The sequence below is a fragment of the Schistocerca serialis genome, chromosome 2 (assembly GCF_023864345.2).
Source record: "Schistocerca serialis cubense isolate TAMUIC-IGC-003099 chromosome 2, iqSchSeri2.2, whole genome shotgun sequence".
Taxonomy (NCBI): domain Eukaryota; kingdom Metazoa; phylum Arthropoda; class Insecta; order Orthoptera; family Acrididae; genus Schistocerca; species Schistocerca serialis.
Genome location: NC_064639.1, coordinates 787,834,266 through 787,854,730, shown reverse-complemented (window position 1 = coordinate 787,854,730; position 20,465 = coordinate 787,834,266). Strand labels below are relative to the sequence as shown.

The 20,465-nt window shown below is 41.1% G+C and overlaps 2 non-coding genes across 2 annotated transcripts; one reads left to right on the top strand and one right to left on the bottom strand.

Annotated features, from left to right (window-relative positions):
- Positions 1 to 13,354: 13,354 nt before the first annotated feature.
- Positions 13,355 to 13,427, bottom strand: Trnav-aac (transfer RNA valine (anticodon AAC)). The gene has a single exon. It is a non-coding gene; the product is annotated as a tRNA-Val (tRNA).
- Positions 13,428 to 19,566: 6,139 nt separating this feature from the next.
- Trnav-aac (transfer RNA valine (anticodon AAC)) lies at positions 19,567 to 19,639 on the top strand. The gene has a single exon. It is a non-coding gene; the product is annotated as a tRNA-Val (tRNA).
- The last annotated feature ends 826 nt before the right edge of the window (positions 19,640 to 20,465 follow it).

Below are 20,465 nucleotides of genomic sequence, written 5' to 3'. Positions count from 1 at the left end.
GGAATGAACAAAAATGTTGTCTATGGTTGTTCTACTGTTCCCTTGCACTCTCGTTGGACAGAATACGGTTTGCATAAGATTATATGAATTAAAGAGGTCTACCAGCATCCTCTTCCTTGCACAATCACTTATACAATTAATATTGAAGTCACCACATATAACTAACTTTTTGTATTTCCTATAAAGTGAACCAAGAACCTCCTCTAGCTTTAGCAAAAATGTTGTGAAATCGGAGTCTGGGGATCTATAAATAACAACAGTTAGAAGTTTAGCTCCGTTAAATTTAACCACACCTGCACAACATTCAAACACCTTTTCAGTGCAGTACTTTGAAACATCAATTGACTCAAATGGGATGCCGTTTTTCACAAACATGGCTACTCCCCCACACCGCAAAGAGCTCCTCGAAAAGCTGCCAGCCAACCTGTATCCTGGTAAAGGAAGCCTCTGAATTATCTCCTTATTATAGAAGTGTTCAGATATACCAATAATTTCAGAGTCAACATCTATAAGCAGTTCACTAACTTTATTTCTATTACCTTGTATATTTTGATGAAATATATTAATTCCCTCATTACTCGGATACCTAAGCTTTGTCAAAAGTGATTCCCTTGTTAGAGAGACTTCCCTTAAGCAGGGATACCTATCAGCTGACTTTAATCTAAAAAAGGTGCAGCTCTAACACCCACTACTGCAGGAATTTTCCCATGAGTGATCCCACCAACCCCACCTATGCTGTCACCTATAAGCTTTGCCAACCTCCCCTTCCCATACCTGTTGAGGTGCAGGCCATGTCTAGTGAAACCCGTCCTGCTGATAGACTCCACCGACACCACTGAAATGTGACCCATGCTTTCTGTCATCAGCGCACCCCCAGGTCTCATGTTATTAAGCCTGACGGCTGTATTAAGATGAGGCCGACCGTGACGCTGAAACAATTCCACGAAATGCACATTCGTGTTGCCAGTCTGAGTGGCTATCTTTTCCAGGTCACCATCTATGTTATACTCCCCATCCCTATCAATACTATTACCAACCACACCCACAATCACTACCTGATCCACTTTAGTAAAATCCCTACATAACCCCCCTATGTTAACAGTCACCTGAGCCAACCCTGCATTAGGCTTCACAATGCTGGTGACCTGGTACTCACTCCCCAGCACTTCCTGCAACTGCTGGCCTACACCTCTGCCATGAGAACTACTTAACAGCAGAACCTTCTTCTTCCTCTTCGACTTTGCAACTGTTCTAGGCACAGTAACTACTGAGGTCTACTGCATACTTCCTACATCTACAGCTACTAGAGATTCCTCTCCACCAGACTCTGACAGTTGGTCATATCTATTGTAAACACCAATAGTAAAACTATCTGAAAATCTTCTTCTCCTAGCAGATCTCTTGCCAACAGCCAGCTCCCATTCCCCAACCCCCTTCTCCCTCCTCATCCTATCTAGCTCCTCCTGTGCGTTTTTCAACTGCACTTGAAGGGCACAGATCTTACGCTCCTGCTCCTCCATCAACTTACTCTTGCTACATAACCTGCAGTTCCAGGAGAGGATCTCACCAGAATGCCCACTGGCTTCCCCACTGCATTCCCCCCAGTGAAAATACTTCGAACGAGTCTCACACCGCAATCCACTACTCACCAGCCGGCCGCGGTGGCCGTGCGGTTCTAGGCGCTCCAGTCCGGAGCCGCGCTGCTGCTACGGTCGCAGGTTCGAATCCTGCCTCGGGCATGGGTGTGTGTGATGTCCTTCGGTTAGTTAGGTTTAAGTAGTTCTAAGTTCTAGGGGACTAATGACCACAGCAGTTGAGTCCCATAGTGCTCAGAGCCATTTGAACCATTTGAATCACTACTCACGAACCTACGCCAAAGCCCACACTTCTCACTCATGGTAAAATTTTACTTTTTCTAAGTTCCGCTACTACAATAAGATGTTAAAAACCTGACTACAATAATCACAAACTTACTCTACAAGGGAAGTAACTACTATTATTAACAGTACTAATAAACAATAAATGTGAATACAACAAAAGACTAATACAGAAAGAGAATCAAACGTCTAATGACACAGTAACGAAGCTGAAAACAGTTCCCAAAAGGTTCTTCTGAAATTATTTCACCAGAAAACACCAAGAACACCGGTTGAAGACTACTAAAGTTCCTAAATAAGCCACTATACACAAACAATTAATTAGTACTTAGCTTTCGATGCGTCGCTACAGCTGCAACTGGTCAGCGCGGAATGTAAACACAGGCAAGAGGTTAAGTTGCTCGATACGAAACACTCACAAATATCAGGTCACAACACAAGAAAGGCAGAGGTGAATGAAGAAACCATTAATACGTCACTTATATAGTAAATATTATCACAAAACCGTTAAAATATCTGAAACCTAAAAATATATGCAGTCACTCGCTTATGACGTCACACCAAAGATCCAAGATCTTCCATCAGTAACATGAGGAAATGATAAAGCAGTCTTCGTATTTTATCCAACAACAATACTACAAACGCTCTTCATGCACTCACAAACAAGCCAAGCCAAGAAAAACGCGCCAATATGGCTAGGTAACAGTTGACGTACTATTGGTTTTTGTTTCACATTAGTTTGCGGTAGGGACAACTTAACAAATTGCCACCCATACGCTCAAAAGTAAAGTTTATGAAGTAATAATCTGGGAAGGCTGTATTATTCGGACAAAAAACATAATGTGTACAAAGCGAGTTTTGCATCTGCAAATCTTTTTAATAAAGGCGCTTGCTAAGGATACACCAAGTTCTGCTTCTCTAACATACAATGGATTCACTCAGTTTTGTTTTGCAACCAGAAGTGGAAAGACAGAGTTTTGCATCTGTAGACGGTTTTCGAGGTACATTTTAGGGCAGAAAAAAGCTGTTTTGTTCGTGTTTTAAGAGCATAATCGACAGATGGCAGCACAGAGAACAAAATGGTGGCAACAACTCATTTTCCAGAAAAAGTGGATTTACAGCAGTTTACATCTGGACGCCTCATTTATACTCTCCAGAGAAACTATGGTGAACATATAAATACCAATAAATCGATTGTCTGTAGTAAATAAAGTTAATAAGTAGGATATTAAATGCCCAATTGTGAATTAGCGTTCTCGCTTCCCACGCCCGGGTTCCCGGGTTCGATTCCCGGCGGGGTCAGGGATTTTCTCTGCCTCGTGATGGCTGGGTGTTGTGTGCTGTCCTTAGGTTAGTTAGGTTTAAGTAGTTCTAAGTTCTAAGGGACTGATGACCACAGATGTTAAGTCCCATAGTGCTCAGAGCCATTTGAACCACTTGAACCAACAAGGAGTAATACACCCTTGCCCTCCTCCCACCTTTGGATCTAACTTACCCATCCAGTCATTGGGTTCTAGGGTTTCATGCGAACTCCGAACCACTGTGCAAGTCGACATTCTTCACATTAATTAATCACTGCAAGACGTGAAAGAAGCGATAGGCGATAAAAAAATCCAAGTAGAATTATAAGAGGAACGTTGTCATTTGAGTGGGAAAGGGTCACATTTTCGATGTTTCTCCATTCACTGTGATATTTTATGCCGTATTCTCTATAGCTGTTTTGAATGCCAAATGGGAAAAACGTTATGTAAATGAGAAAGCAAATCTCTCTAATTATCTGGTGTCGCGAACTGCTTAATCTTGGTAAGATCGTAAACCATTGCGAATAAAAAATTCTTGTGGGGCCAAAGTCTTAGTAGAAAGTTTTCATGTGATGCATCACTGCTGTAACCTCTCTTTGCAATGGTCAACGACTGAGCTGCTGGTAAACGTCGTCCTCGCTATGCTGGGCCGATGTCCACCGCTACTGTTCCTCTTGTTAATACTTAACTGCTGTTCACAGTGATTAAGTTGTATTTTACTGTTCCTCGGCTGTGAGAACGTGCGCTGCTAACTAGTCGATGTAGCGCAGCCGTGAATTTAAATCACAATTTCCTTGTAGATAGCATCCACGAATACAAATGCTTCATTCGCGGTAGGTTTTGCTATGAGAGTTAAACTCGGGAATCACCAGCACACGTTCCTATGTTGCGTATTTACATTTACTGAATGTTTGAGTAAATCACCTGTGGACCACATTTTCATGCAAAGAAGGTGACTGATGGCGCCAGCCTATCCTTGCTGCAAAAATATTCTAGACGCCTTCCGGTAGCACTGCGAGATTTTCAGATATTTGAAATTAGTTTGTTAAAATTTCTATACTGGAAGCAGAAGTGCATAAGAAAGTATTACTGTAATATTCGTGTCATTCCTTGGTTTTGCCGTCTGAGATTTCTCCTAGCGGATAATGTCCGGCTGCATGAGAATTCTCCACGGTTCTCGTGGGAAAGCACGGGTGTGCCCTAATCGCCTCTTCCCACGACTGCAGTTTACGCCGGCCATATGAGTACGAGGCCGGCCAGAGTGGCCGAGCGGTTCTAGGCGCTACAGTCTGGAACCGCGCGACCGCTACGGTCGCAGGTTCGAATCCTGCCTCGGGCATGGATGTGTGTGATGTCCTTAGGTTAGTTAAGTTTAAGTAGTTCTAAGTTATATGGGACTGAGGACCTCAGAAGTTAAGTCCCATAGTGCTCAGAGCCATGAGTACGAGAAATCCCCTAAATACACACGACTACACGCGCTTCCTCGCCGTGTATGAAAATACAGTGGTACCACAATGCAATTTTTCGAATGTAAACTCTAGAAGAAGAACGCTTCATAGACACAAATCGTTCTCCAAGCAGAGGAGTGCTACCAAATTACAAACCCACCAGCATTGTAGCCCTTCAGGAGAAGGAATATCAAAGCTGTCAGCGCTTCAAAAATCCTGTCGCGAAGAGAAAATTGTGTGCTAGCTACTATTCCACTGCCGTGTCATATAAAGATTGTGACGTGACACCTAAATGAACGGATATTGCAATAGAATTGTACGGCCCAAATTTAAGGACACTTAATGAAACTTAAGTGTGGTATTATGTTTAGCTAGTAAGTTATTAAATAAAAATTTCAAAAATTTGTATAATGTGTCTCTATGTGATCCCCAGGGACGGAAATTACAAGGGCGATAAAAAAAATTTCTTTCAGGGCGTTGCTTCAGCATATATGCAACGTAGCGCGGGTATATGAGCACCGACGTATAGCCAAGGAATTAGTGTGGCATTCGTCTCTTTCCGACTGCATGCGGTAAATGCAGAAACGTGAACTGTGACGAAGTTATTACCAAATGCGTCCAAATTGTTGTTCCTTTCTTGTCCGCCGAAGGTCAAACACCGCTAGACATCAATCGAAGAGTGAAGAAGGTGAAAGTAAACTGGCGGAAGTAAAGCTGTGAGGACGGGGCGTGAGTCGTGCTTGGGTAGCTCAGTTGGTAGAGCACTTGCCCGCGAAAGGCAAACGGTCCGAGTTCGAGTCTCGGTCCAGCACACAGTTTTAATCTGGCAGGAAGTTTCATATCAGCGCACACTCCGCTGCAGAGTGAAAATCTCATTCTAGTGAAGAAGGTGTACGTGGCATTACGTTTGTAGAAAACCACCGTTCTGGAATGGTGCGACAAGAGATGCTGCTGCTTCATGATAGCGCACTTCCTCATATCGCAAATGTCGTAACGCAGAAGTTGCTCCATCTCACAAGGAAGATACTGGAGCAAACGCCCTATAGCCCAAGTCTCTCTCCCCTCCCCCCCACCCCCTACCTCATGCGATTATCGCGCCTTCGTTGCCTTAAAAAAAGGTCTTGAAGGATCGACGACTCCTGTCGGACGAAGACGTACAGCAGGCAGTCACGAAGTTCTTCACGCAGCTGGGCACCGTGTTTTACCAAATGAATACCTTCAACCTAATGCGTTGGTGAGATGACTGCCTCAGTGCTCACGGCTGTTTCGTCTGATTAGCATACTGATTCTGGGCTATATTGCCTTCGAAAACCCCTTATTGATAATATAATCCGCAGGCACAGAGAAATTTTTTTGTTATTTTAATTTTTGCGGAACTCCTTTCACTGTATAATTATTAGTTTTCATTAAGATGTTGCAGACCGTTTGATAGGTTCTTCTGTGTGAAGGAGGACTCCATGAGCATAAAAGTACCTCTGTCTGGAGGTTTAGTTGGATGTGAGGAGCATCTAAGTCAGATAATTCCAATCCTTACCACATCTCCAGACTTCCTTCAGAACTCACATGAAAATGAATTTTCTTTTTAAGAAAAGTCCAGTTAAGGTGGCAACTGGAGTGGTACTCGGTATGTGCCTTAAACAGAATCCTGCGGTCTTCTGGAGCAGCCAATGCGTAACGCCTGTGTTGTGTAGTCAGTGTCCGCCACAGAGGACCTCGTACTGTTTGATGTTGGACTGTTGCACTGCGAATACATCGAACATTATGTGGCATGTTTACATGCTGGCCTTGTCAAGTGGGCATGCTGTTCCATTAAACTGTATTTTAATGATTTCATCGGAACTCCACATTTACACTTCGATGACGAGTATGGTAGGAATGTACAACAACACAGCAGCATCTGTTTTGGGAATATGGCTCTCTGCACACCGTATGTTTCACCATACAGGTTGTTGGGGCATAGGTGCATATAGTGTGAGAACTGGTACCTGAACATGTACCCACACCAGTGTGTTGGTTGTTTTGTCTCTGCATCAAACAGTCTTCCCACAAACACATCACACAACTTACTGCCTGATGTTTTCTGCAAGGTCATAACTGTGTCGTGAAGTGGACTATGCCTGTCAGTATATATTAACCATTATGCGTCCACCTGTCCACACTTCAGTACCTGATCCATTACCCAGGGGAAAATAAACATTAATTTCTAGCTTGCACTGTGTGTACTTGGAAGTACTATCCAAACTAAAAACATTCCACTCTTAATAGCTATAATTAAAATTCTGCAAATGAAGTAAATACTGATGTAATGTTGTTCAGTATACTCTCCTCAGCCGTCAGCAGAAAAATCTGCATTTACTTGCCTGCCACACTACATATTGTGTCACGCAAATAGTGCTTCATTGACGACTGTTGTGAAGCTGCTGGCATAACCGTCTGCTACACTACGATATCGTTTCTTCAGCGCCCTCTTCTTCCGTTGTCTGTACATTCCTTTATCTTCAAATATCGGTTGTGTACAGTTTTTCAGGTAACTGACCTTCATCGGTAATAGTACATACATATGTCTGTATTTTAATATCATTTTATACAGTTTTAGTCGTTCGAGATGGAGTACTGCCCTTGTCGAACAGCAGATGTTATTGCTCATCTGGATAGCATCCAGTTTTAAAATTGTGAGCGGTTTCGGCCCCACATTGTAATAGTTCAGATTAGCGAAGAATTTCATCCCCTAACTTTAATGAAGAACTCGATACAAATAGCGGAATTTTGGAAACTTTTAGAATCTACTAGAAACCTTGGTTAATTTCAAATTTCTATTCCAGCCCATGTGATTATACCAAATACTCAGCCTTTAGCCGTAAAAATTATTGTTTTTTTGTCTAAAACAACTCTGTAGAACGTTACAGAAGATAGTGCTTCAAATATACTTTCGAAATTTTGATCTAATATTTGAGTGTATGAATTTTTAATCTTTTGCTCAAAGACTCGGGGTAATGTTAGTATCGAAAACATCGGCGCAATTAAAACGTAAATAATCATTTTTTGTACTAATGGTTTACTAAACGTAATTTATTTGTTTTCGATCTAAAATTGTATATTTACCTCAATTCTGCTTGTATAAAAGTTGTAACCATATTTTGCAGTAACGAGACTTTGTATAATGCTGATAGTTGGATTGCGTTTCTAGATGACGATGGTATCCGCCAAATATAGTGCAGTTCTAGTCATAGTTTAGGGCCTTTGCCGTCATGTAAAGTTTAATAAATGGAGAATAAATGAAAATAGTTGTCTGGCTATTAACTCACCTACGAAAACCGAGGCAGATACCTGTTGTGGTTCCTAAAATTGTCGAGTCTTTCGTGGCCACTCGTTGCCAGTGACAGATAGCCTATTGGCACCGTTTTGTTTTTTGTTTTTTGAGGATTTTTTTGCCATTTCGCCAGCATGTGTGGCTGGCATTTTCAAAGCTTAGTGTTCATTGCTGGTGGCGGACTGAAGCCGAACTTGCGATCTATACGGAAGATACTTACTGATACGCATTGATGCGACAGGTCATGTTAACTGATTCTTCCATTGCTTCTTTGTAGACCAACATAATAATAAATGAGAAGAACAATATGGTGTATGTTGTACAGGATTAATTTATAACCAACGGCCACGAGTACGAATCCAGTCCGCCACCAGCAATGTAGCGTGAGACTTTGACAATGTCAGCCACTTATGCTGGCGAAACGTCAGAAAAACCACAAAAGAAATGTCGGCCGAAGAACCCAAGACAGAAGCCAACAGGCCACTTGTCATACTTCCGAGAGTTGAGTAAAGTCTAAAAAATTTTCTTAGTTGTACGTTTGTCGTTCGAATTTCTACCTTGTGCAAATGACTTACGGTTTTCAAAGTATATGTTTGGTAATGATTCCGATAATTATTTATTTCCCACTTTCTCGAAGGGTAAACGTTACAACATGAATCATCTTCAGATTTATCAATAAAAATAAAATAATTAATCAGTGCAAAATCTATGTTAAAATGCAGTGCTAATATACAATATCTGAAATAAAATGCATCAAAACGCATGTGATTACATCAGTCAGAAGAGATACCTATACAGTTTATCAGCAAAATTTGCATACTACTTCGCAGCATAATATAGTGGTTTGGTAGCACTCACGTTGTTCGTATAACTCACAAGGCAACTGCAAGCAGATACCGTCTGATACATATGCCGCATACGAATAAAAATAAATTTCCAACCTAAATAAATGTTTTGCGATTATTTTTCTTGGAAATGTGGATTAAAACATAAAATTAGTCAGGGATAAAAATCTGTAGTGCAAGCTCATGACCTAGCCATGGACCTGACACAACGAGTTAAAATATCATAGAGTGGCTAAGGCACTAGTTACAGAGCTCGTTGAGGCAACCACCACTAATTCTGACGCCATGTTTTTCGTAGTCAGCACATTACGACAAGCCCGTCTACTGTCTGTGTTTGAAGTGTTAGCTGTCCTGTTAGTGAAATATTTAATTTTTCTAGAAGATTGGTATAAAAAAATATAAATTAAACATGCGTGCAGTGTCTTCAGCATTGAGTTGCACAAATCGACGCGATAAAACAACAAATACCTCATATTACACGTAGCATGTAACTAAATATGACATACATTTTGAACATTTATTAAAGAATCAATGACTGTACTGGAATTGTAACTATGCAGAGGATAAATTTGGGTGTTCGGTAACTATAGGTTTCCTTTAAAAGAAAGGGAGCTAAGAAACAGATGGATTGTAAACATGAGACTACAACTACTGCAACTTATCTCTGCTCAGCTCATTTAGAAGAGAAATGTACATATCAAACGAATGACCAGAGGCGGTTTCTGTTCAAGGCAATACCAACTGTCTTTCCTGTTCCAATATATTTATAAAGAAAAGATAAAATCGTCCAACCACTACCCAGAAAGAGAGCTTTCGTTAATTTGCAAGACAGTCTTATTAATGAATCATCAGTAGCACACAGTAAGTCTGTGGTTTAATTTTATTCCATGTTCTTATCATACTGAAATCGATAATTTCTATTTCTTGTGCAGTAAAATCATCATTATGATCTTATAATGGAATGTCATTCCTCCAGTGAGTACATATGTTCTTGATGACCACAGTTATTGTCTTCCACGTCCAAAAAAGCTGAAAGCACAATATGACAGAGTACAAGTAGACGATATCCTACTGAAGAAACATATGAATCAACATATTGTGACACAAAAAAAGGGTGGAGCAGTCAGAAACTTCAGTTGCTGGTTTGAAAAAGGTATATGTAATTCAGTTCCATATATCAAATAGTGAAAATATAACGAATCTGTTGAACGAGCTTTCAGAACTTTAACCTGGTGGTAATCACAACATTCTCAGCAAATAAGAAAATTTGCTCTGACCATGCACTTTTATTCTGCAAAGGCTTACAGCTACTTAGAAAAGTTTGTGAAATTAAGTTATCCAAAAACACTTCACTGCAATTACTGAGAAGTTACTGATTTATAAACGGTTACCACATTTTTGCAGAAACCGAATTTAGGGAAGAAACCCATTATGTGAAAAGTATTAAACTGCTCCTCATGCATTATTTTGTCTGCAGCATAAATTATTTATCTAAATCTATATCTTTTGAGCAGGGGGGTAAAGTTGTATGACAACTACATAACAAGATTATTTTGTACATAGGTTAATGAAAGCACTGCAGAAATAGAACGTCAATGAAAACATTGTAAAAATGAAATTCCAATGAAAATATTGTAAAAATGGAATGTTAATAAAACAATGTAATAACGAAAGTCAATAAATTATTTTATTGTCTCGTAAAACATTAGTATTATCGAATTACTTGTTTTCATTATTTGTAACACTTAATTTTTCAAAAGTATTCTCGTCCATATTGCACTGTAAATCGTTTCCTATCACTAGATGTCAAAAATCAATTAAACTCTGAGCCCCCATAAATTACCTAATGCCACAAATCGGCATACAGTAGTGGATTTCAACGACTGCGTCGATGAATAACATTGGCTGAAGACTACTCAAGGAGACTGATCGATGGGTTCACTTGTGCTAAAGGTGGTTTGCTCCATGCATCAATAAAGAAGCAGAAACATTAATTCACTGTATATCGTTTACTGGTAAACACTGTTCACAGAAATCATAGGTCACACAATAACGAAGTGTCGGTCTTGTTGTTCCAGAGTTACCAAATAAATTTTGGCACACAATCACAAGAACCACACAATGGTAACTCACATGACCTACCCCAATGGCACTCACAATAAACTGATATTGCTCTCTCTCTCAAAAATGGATGTAACTGTACAAACATGCATCTCCCAACTAGGTTAGGGGATATGAAGTCACGAAAACCAAGTATAAATATGTACTTCATAGAAGAAGTAAGCTTTCTGGTCGCAAGCAGTATTTTATTTTATAATGCTTTTAACACAAAAGAGATCATTACTTGCAAATTACCCAGCTGTGATGTATACAAACACCAATTATATTTGAGTCATCTATTCCAGCAACAAATCGTTCTGTCATCTTAGCAAAATAAAAATAAAATAAATGCAACTGTCACGAAATTTAAAACGACTTTAAAATTTTGAGTGAAGTATCTCATCTTAAAACATGTGTTGTGATGATTCCAAAACTGGTCTTAGATTTTGCATGATATCCATGTTTCCAAAGTTACAGAAAGCAAAATATTGAGCTTAATATGTCTAAATATTTTGTTAATATTAATTCACATGATGTGTTTACGAACAAGTTGTAGGTCAAAACGTTATCTTTTGCGCTCTAACATTAGTTGAATGACCTAAATATTTGAAAACATTGTCTAATTGGAGTTGATATTGCGCAGTGGATTCCATTGTCCTTACAGTTATGAAATTCGCCGAAAGGTTAGGTCCTCCATGAAACCTATTATCTTATCGTCATATGTAGCTATTATACATCTCAATTTATGGTAGCAAAATATAGAGTTATGGATTTATCTGGTTACAACCATCGAAATAAAGTGTGGTTTTGTTACAGAGATCTGAAAATGCAATTTCTGTAGGCTTGTTTGGTATCTGTGGAATCTGCAAACAGTCATCAATGTTGTGTTGATGTAGAAACATGTCTTCTGTATAACAAAGATAGGATTTACGTTGTATCAGGTTAGGATAGAGTGAAAGAATCTTTTTCAAGGTGTTGTTATCGACTTTGCTCCCATAATCGATAACTGACTACTTTAAATTGTATCTCAACTGGTTTTTGAGACTGTGATTGTCTGCTTAAAATACAAACAGAAACACAGAATTTCTGCGGCAGTCTTCATTTCTGTTCGTTAACCGCAGTGCATTTCGACGTTAACCTTATTATCTTCATATTGTACCTGCTCAGATCGCATTTATTTGCGTTCAGTTTTCTAGCAACAAGTAGACTGGACGAACATGTTTCGAGTAGTATTGCAATTTAATCTGAATCGAAAAGTTTAGCCGTATTTAGTTTAAAACTTCTTTTTTGGTGACAGTGGACACAGAAATCACAGTTTTTGAGAAAAAATAAAGCTAGCCTGTGCTGTTTGAAGTTAGTTAAAGGCAATTTCAAGGGGGCATGACGAAGCAGACGACGGACGTGACTGTGGGAAAAAAGGCGGTCGGGAATTCAGTTAGCTTCAGACATGGCGGTCGTATAGCCACTATGAAATTTTAACTGTTTGGTCTGACAGCTGGTAGGGTGCAGCCTTTCTTTGCCACCGCACTAGGCGAGAATGGGTGGTGTGCCCATCGCTCCGGGAAAGTACGTCGACACTCATTTCGTAGCAGGCTGAATGGTTCTGGGGCTGCCCTAGAGGGACTGGAACAAGGAAAAATGCCGCTTCTATCCGGGATTGAGCCCGGGACCTCCACGGCCAGAACCTGGGACTCTACCCGCTAGATCACCACAACCACACCGTCTTAGAAAGTCTTCATAAAGTCGACAATAGGCATTGTAATCGAATTCGCTCTCCTGATTCAAATTTATATTTGGAGCTTGTTTTTTTGTGACGGTAAGTTTGGAGTTAATGGTTCAAATGGCTCTGAGCACTATGCGACTTAACTTGGGAGGTCATCAGTCGCCTAGAACTTAGAACTAATTAAACCTAACTAACCTAAGGACATCACACATATCCATTCCCGAGGCAGGATTCGAACCTGCGACCGTAGCGGTCGCTCGGCTCCAGACTGTAGCGTCCAGAACCGCACGGCCAGTCCGGCCGGGTATTGTTTGGAGTTATTTTAAGACTTTCAGGAATAGTTCCTTTTTAACTCTGTATAAGATGTCCAAATTATGATAATAGCAAATTCACTCATAATGTCTATATTAATATTGGTCAGTGACGAGTCGGTCCCCATAATCCTCATTAAGGTGCAATCGAGTTTTCTGTCCACAGTTCTTAGTAGAATCACTTCTTGCAGATACATACGCTTACAAACACTGGTTATTTGATTTAAATAAACCAAAACATGACCTCAGATTATATGAAGTATTTCAGAGGCACTCATTTCGCTGATGCAAACGCAATGTATACTTCTGCAATGTCAGTAAAAATCTCAGGTTTTTGCTTCGAGGTGATTCAGCGTGCCTAACTTCCCATTGTCAGGTGAAGTGATATTTTATATTATCCGAATACTGTGAGGAGACAGCCGATGAATGAAAAAATCATTGTTTCCGCCCGGGATCGAACCGGGGACCTTCCGCGTGTTAGGCGGATGTGATAACCACTACACCACGGAAACCTGTTATACGCCTTTTCCTCACGTATACATACAGTGATCCCGTTTGCAGCAGTCTCTGACCGGCGCCCTGGCTCCAACAGAAGAGAAAGCTGTCGCTTGCGTTCGGGGCCCGTCGTAACGCGCGTGCCTGTGCCTGGAGGGGCAACACTGCAGTATCTTCAGGGCTTATTTGTTCCTTATATTCCTCATTCCATTTGCGATGTGGAGATCAATGCAGAATGTAAAAGGATATACTACGCCTCTCATTCTTCATTTTACTAGAGTATCCTTCCGAAGCACAATACATTGCAGCAACGAATTCATCGCAATGCACACAGCTGTCTTGTTGAAGCCGCTATCGGTTTTAAGCCTCAAGGCCACGGAGGACCCGTAACTGTATGCGTCGCTCCTGTTCAGTAAAAAGTCTTTTTCTTCGTCTTCCTCATCTCGTATTGGCAATCTCTGGACCACAGTATTTCAACGGCATGTTTCATTTTCCGTGCGCCTGGGCTTCAAATGTAGCCTGGCATTCCCGCGTTCACTTCATGTTCTGTTCTTTCCTAGGCTCAGTCCATTTTTGCCACTATTTAGTTTTGGCTCTTGGTATTTATTCAAGCGCGTAATTAAGCTGGCGCATCGCCCAGGGCCTCTCAGCATGAGCAACACCTGGCGTCCGAAAGAAAGAAATGAAAAAGAAAAACAAGGAAAAGTTCTTCATCTTGCTCGTCGTCTCCCAACTGTTTTGGGGCCGACGTACGCCGCTGGTGGTCATGGGAGGCGCCGTAACGGCTGTACGATACGTGAATGCCATCCTCCCCTTTTGCCCAGGGTACGGGGGCGCCCTTGCTCGGTGCGGCTCTGCTTGTGACTTAATGCTCTCTAGTTACGCAGTGACCGATTTGAGGACATTTTTTCACACAAGAGACACTTTGTTTGCGACTCCCTCCATCTCCCTCACACATTAGTTACCTTTCCTTGGGCTCTTGGTAAGATCTTTAAAACCCCTGCACTTGGCTTGGTGAGCTTGGCCCCCAAGCGGCCGCTTGTGTCACTGACGTCTTAAACCGGCCTTGTCTGTAACACGTTTCGGCAAATACTCTTTATATTCATCTTCTTCTTCTACTACCTGTTTGCAGGCCGGTGTGACCGAGCAGCTCTAGGCGCTTCAGTCAGGAACCGCGCGACCGCTACGGTCGCAGGTTCGAATCCTGCCTCGGTCATAGGTGTGTGTGATGTCCGTAGGTTAGTTAGGTTTAAGTAGTTCTAAGTTCTAGGGAACTGATGACCACAGATGTTAAGTCCCATAGTGCTCAGAGCCATTTGAACCATATGAACCATCTAGTGCCTATTTCTTTCGGATGTTGATGACCAACGCAGATATATTACTTTTGCTTGTTCCTAAAAATTCTTCAGTCTTAGGTGAAGTCCATTTCTTTAAGTTTCCTCGTCCTCTTTTGCCAGGTATCTGTCCTTAAAGAATGTTCTACAGTGGTTTATAACTGCCTTCATCTCTCGTTACATGATCGATACATTGTAGTTTCCTCCATTTTACTGTATTTAGGACTTCTTTTTTCATTTTGCTGAGGATGCCGTTGTTACTAATTTCATCTATCTATGGCAGTCCTAGCATTCTCACGTACAGCCACCAATGGCAAGAGATGTGGAATGTGTCCCAACAACAGAAATTTGGATGTTCTGCGGCATTACGCCCTGAAATTCTTAGAAGGATGTGGTTTACGAGGACGCATTTGGACCGATCTACGATTTATACAATCATTCGACTCGGCTTTAACTACGCTTTGTTTCGAGTACATCTGTGCAGAATCACCATTTACGATTACCCTGTATGTGACTGTGATTACGAGTCAGAAGCTGATGTGAAACACGTCTTGTTTCGTGATCGAAATTTGACAGTGAACGATCGGAATAACCAAAGACTTTGATGAGTATGGGTTACTTCCTCTCTCAGCCAACGTCTTCTCTGTTGGTTTCTAAATAAACTCGCCTGTATAGAGTGAGTGCAAATTTTCTTTAGAGTATAGTGTAAAATCCGTAGGACTCGTATTTTCATTTATTTACGTAACTATTATTAAGTTTAAGAAGTAGTGTGAATTGGTAACATAAATAAGTCCAGTTTTCTTAACATTCTATTCGTTAAGCAATTGTTGTGTAAAAAAATTGGCAGCTTGAACGTTCCAGAATGAAATTTTCACTCTGCAGCGAAGTGAGCGCTGATATGAAACTTCCTGGTACGTTAAAACTGTGTGCCGGACCGAGACTTGAACTCTGCAGCTTTCCCTTTCGCGGGCAAGTGGCTAAGCCATGTCTCCGCAATATCCTTTCTTCCAGGAGTGCTAGTTCTGCAAGGTTCTCAGGAGAGCTTCTGTGAAGTCTTGAAGGTAGGAGACGAGGTACTGGCAGAAATATAGCTGTGAGGACGGGGCGTGAGTCGTGCTTGGGTAGCTCAGATGACATCAATCGAGCGTAGGAAAAGACAGGTCCATCTACCACACACTGTGCGACTACAGAGATATTATTTCGATTGCTGCAGCCTGTAAAATAAAGTGCACCATCGTATCATTAGACTTTGAGAAAGCGTTGGATGCATGCCGTGAAATTTCCTCAATGTTTTATCGAGATTATTACAAATCTTCTGCAGAAGTCAACAAATACAATTATGGTAAACGGTCAATCCAGTTGGTCCGTTGCAATTAAAGTTCTGTGCGGCAAGGGCGCCCGATGTCTATGTCACTCTTTGCAATAGCAATCGAGTCGTTACTTTTTCGTCTGAGCCACAACCTCCAAGGACTCACTCACGCGGCCGTAGGGTTGTCTGCAGGGCACATGCCTATGACGTTGCATTTATTTCAAAGACAACGACGAGATAGAGAAAGCACTCGACATAATAAACAAATGTGAACTAGTATCTGGTGCGAAACTGAATAGAAATAAGTCTGGCGTAATGAATATTGGAAGTGGATTAGGAGTTCCCATTCGTGGGCCAATAAAGGAAACTGTCACCATGACATGTCTTGGGTGGAATATACAAGAAATATCCGGCAGACCATGGTAGTTAATTACAGAAGAATCCTGACCACCATCCATGCCTGTATACGTCAGCACAATCTCCGTACTGTTGATGAAATACACAGAGTGGCTCTCTTGAACATCTATTTATCCTCTAAAATTAATTACGTGGCGCAAGCCCTGCCAATGCCGCGGGAAGAGGCGAACAGGATTTTGGCTGCTCTTGGCCACTTCGTCAGCCGCGTCCACATCTTCAAAGTCAAATACCAAACGTTGACTCAACCGACTGACAACGGTTGATTGAATCTTACAGACGTGTACAATAAAGCACAAGCACTGTATGTCTGTAAAACATATAAACTGTGGAAGAGGTCATTTAACTGCGGTCATTAAACTGTGGAAGCCGCATTTCTGTTAAATGAAATAGCGCCGGCCAGCCAAGACGCCCCAATTTACGTTCACCACGTCCCAAATGAACTTTACCACCTAAAACATTTTTTCGTAGAATGTATCTACATTACACTGGGAACACTCGAGAAAGATGTCATCAAAGACAAGAAAATCTACCAAACTTAATTAACTTTCAGACCAAGAACATCATAGAACAAAAATACGTCGATCACTCTTGGCATGATATCTGGAGGAACATACACCCCTCGCATTTACCAAGTGCAGTCATTGTGGTGTTATTTTGTGAACAGGAAATTTCCAACAAATTCCAGACTACATATTATTCATCTGGCTGATTCCCCTTTGTGTACCACTTGAAACCTTATTGACACAGATGAACATCAATTTGTCTGTGGAAATGCATATAACATATGGTTGTCAATCAGGAAAAAACTAGCAACCATGCAGAGAAAACCGCCGGATTTGATAACGCCAACGTGCCTTTTATACCCTGAAGAAGAACTATACCCTGCCTCGAAGAACAGTGCCGTCAACTGGTTGAAGGAACACACAGTATTTTACGTAGTGTCCAGTAAAGAAAGGAGCGAAGGAGATTTTTGGACGTACATGTGCGACCAGCACCACAAGCTACTACGCATCAACAATTACTATGATACATACGCCAACTTCCTCAGAAGAACCGTCATGTGAACTCCGATTTTCGATGATGTAATTCAGAACATGGAAAAACGAGAAAATATCTGATCTATGAAAAACACATACGATCAAACGACGAACATCACTTTCAAGAAATGTTTTGTTGTCGCAAAGTCTTGCAGTAATGTAAAAGATTATCTTTAGGCCAATGTTACTATAATTAGCAATTTCATAATGTTGTTGTAAGTATTTCTGACTAACAAACAAAAGATGGTAGGACACTTGCCCGCGAAAGGCAAAGGTCCCGAGTTCGAGTCTCGGTCCGGCAAACAGTTTTAATCTGCCAGGAACTTTCAGCTTGATCTTTCATTTCTGTAAATATACATTTATGTATATTCTCTGCAAAATTAAACATGTTTTGTCGATGGCTAAATACAAGCTCTGAAGGCCAAATAAAACAAACATACAAACGTCTCAAACGCTTCAAATCGTTTTCCTTTCGTCTCGGTCAAATTCCAGGTCTCAACTCCGTAGAAAGGGATGGGAAATATGTAGCAACGTAGAAATCATAATTTTGTTTCGACTGAGGCTTGGTTACTCTTCAACACGTTACTCGTTTTACTAAACGCGGCTCTAGCTTTTTCAAAAAAATGGTTCAAATGGCTCTGAGCACCATGGGAGTTAACTTCTGAGGTCATCAGTCCCCTAGAACTTAGAACTACTTAAACCTAACCAACCTAAGGACAGCACACACATCCATGCCCGAGGCAGGATTCGAACCTGCGACCGTAGCGGTCGCGCGATTCCAAACTGTAGCGCCTAGAACCGCTCGGCCACCTCGGCCGGCTGGCTTTTTCAATACGGACTTTAATTTATTGTGAGTTCTCGCACTGGTTGTTGATGTTAGTTCTCAGATATGTGTATTTGTTTACTTGTTTAATAAATTTACCATTAATGTTTAGATGACAGTTTCGTATGTCTTTGTTGCTGATGAACGTTGATTTTTTGTTACTTACGTTGGTTTCTTGTCCCTAATGCTTACTACTTTCGTTGATTCGGAATACAAGATGTCGAAGACTATTCAAACTGTCAGCAAATATTACAATATCATCAGCTGAGCGGATATTGTTGAACTTCTCTCCATTGGGTTTCTACGTCGAAATTTTCAAAGGCTTCTTTGAAGATACGCTCCGGATAAAGACGAAATATCAGTGGCGACGAAACAGAGTCCTGTCTCACTTTTCAGCATATCTTTAATGGTCAGATTTCACATTTTCTGCTCTGACACACACTTCCTGAGATACAAATTCAAGGCAGTGCTTAATACATAGTGTCAAGTCCAAACCGTGTCACAAATGAGTTATCATCCGTCCAGGTTTGTAACATGGGTGTATTTGTAACGTGGGTGTACCTATCTGCAATTATAATACAGAGAACAAATATGATCACGAGCATATATGTGGTTTTATTTTACCTATTGGCGAGGAAGTAATATTGTGCAAGATGTCGTTGCAAAGCCAGACCGACGTGTAAAGACTAAGTATGGATACAGGGGATAGTGCAGTGCCGGTCTGGTCGCCCCAGGTCATGTCCCCCACTTCTGTGTGTTTTATTGCCACTATAGCTCAGCTGAGAATAGCGTTACTCGCAGTGACGGAAGGCTCTATTTCGACTTGCCGTCTTGTGTACACAGTTTTAATGTCTCGATGCTTCGTAGCACGGAAGTCTATACTAGTTAATGTCTTTGCATACGATTCAAATTTGGCAGTTTATGATGTATCCGCACTTACTCTGTGCAAAATATTTAATTAGTATCGGCAACTGATTCATCATCTGTCTCCTCTTCCTTTCCAAATATCGTACAGCAAAAAATCTCCTCGTGTCTTGATTTACACTGAACAGTGCTTTATCGATACAAATTTGGTATGGTCAGAAGTTGCTGTGGAAACGCACTGAACGTTGACTGTGCGCTCAAGGTCTGAAACCACGCCGCGGGCGTGGCCTTCGCTGCTGGATGCGCCCATTTCATAACTGGGTCAATGACCAGTACGGATGGTTCTCTATCGGGGAGCACTTCCATCAACGGGTTTCCGTGGTGTAGTGGTTATCACATCCGCCTAACACGCGGAAGGTCCCCGGTTCGATCCCGGGCGGAAACATTTTTTTTTAATTTCATTTCTGCTTACTTGTGCTTTGGAAGACATTAAAACTTGAAAGTACTCTGACGAAGATAATATAGTGAGGCAGTAGTATTTAATACACCCATTACATTACTATATAATAATTGTTCTGATGGATGTGTTGCGACTACAAAATACACCATAACTAAATTGATAACTCCTTACTGCGTCCTTGTGTTGCTTTGCTAAAATCACCTTATTCAAAATCTTTGTTTAAATTTGTGACTAACGTTAACCCAAAAGCTCAGTTAAGAAACAACAGTCCGAAAACGGAGACTGCAGCTTTTATTAATATTTTTTATTGCACCACGGCTTTCACATACTTAAAAAACGACATCATAATCACCAAAGCTGTTGTTTGACATGCGTGTTCCTTATGTGATTGTTTTGGTCTAAGGGACCGTGATATGGCAGAACATATTACAGTGAAACATAAAATAGATAGTAAATACTACGGCATCAGATATCTTAGCTCTATTTCTGGCTTCCATGCCCGCTGGGACTTGGAAATATACACTATTTGATCAAAAGTATCCGGACACCCCGAAAAACATACGTTTTTCATATTATGTGCATTGTGCTGCCATCTATTGCCAGGTACTCCGTATCAGCGACCTCAGTAGTCATTAGACATCGTGAGAGAGCAGATGGGGCGCTCCGTGGAACTTACGGACTTCGAACGTGGTCAGGTGATTTGGTGTCACTTGTGTCATACGTCTGTACGCGAGATTTCCACACTCCAAAATATCCCTAGGACCACTGTTTCCGATTTGATAGTGAAGTGGAAACGTGAAGAGACACCTAC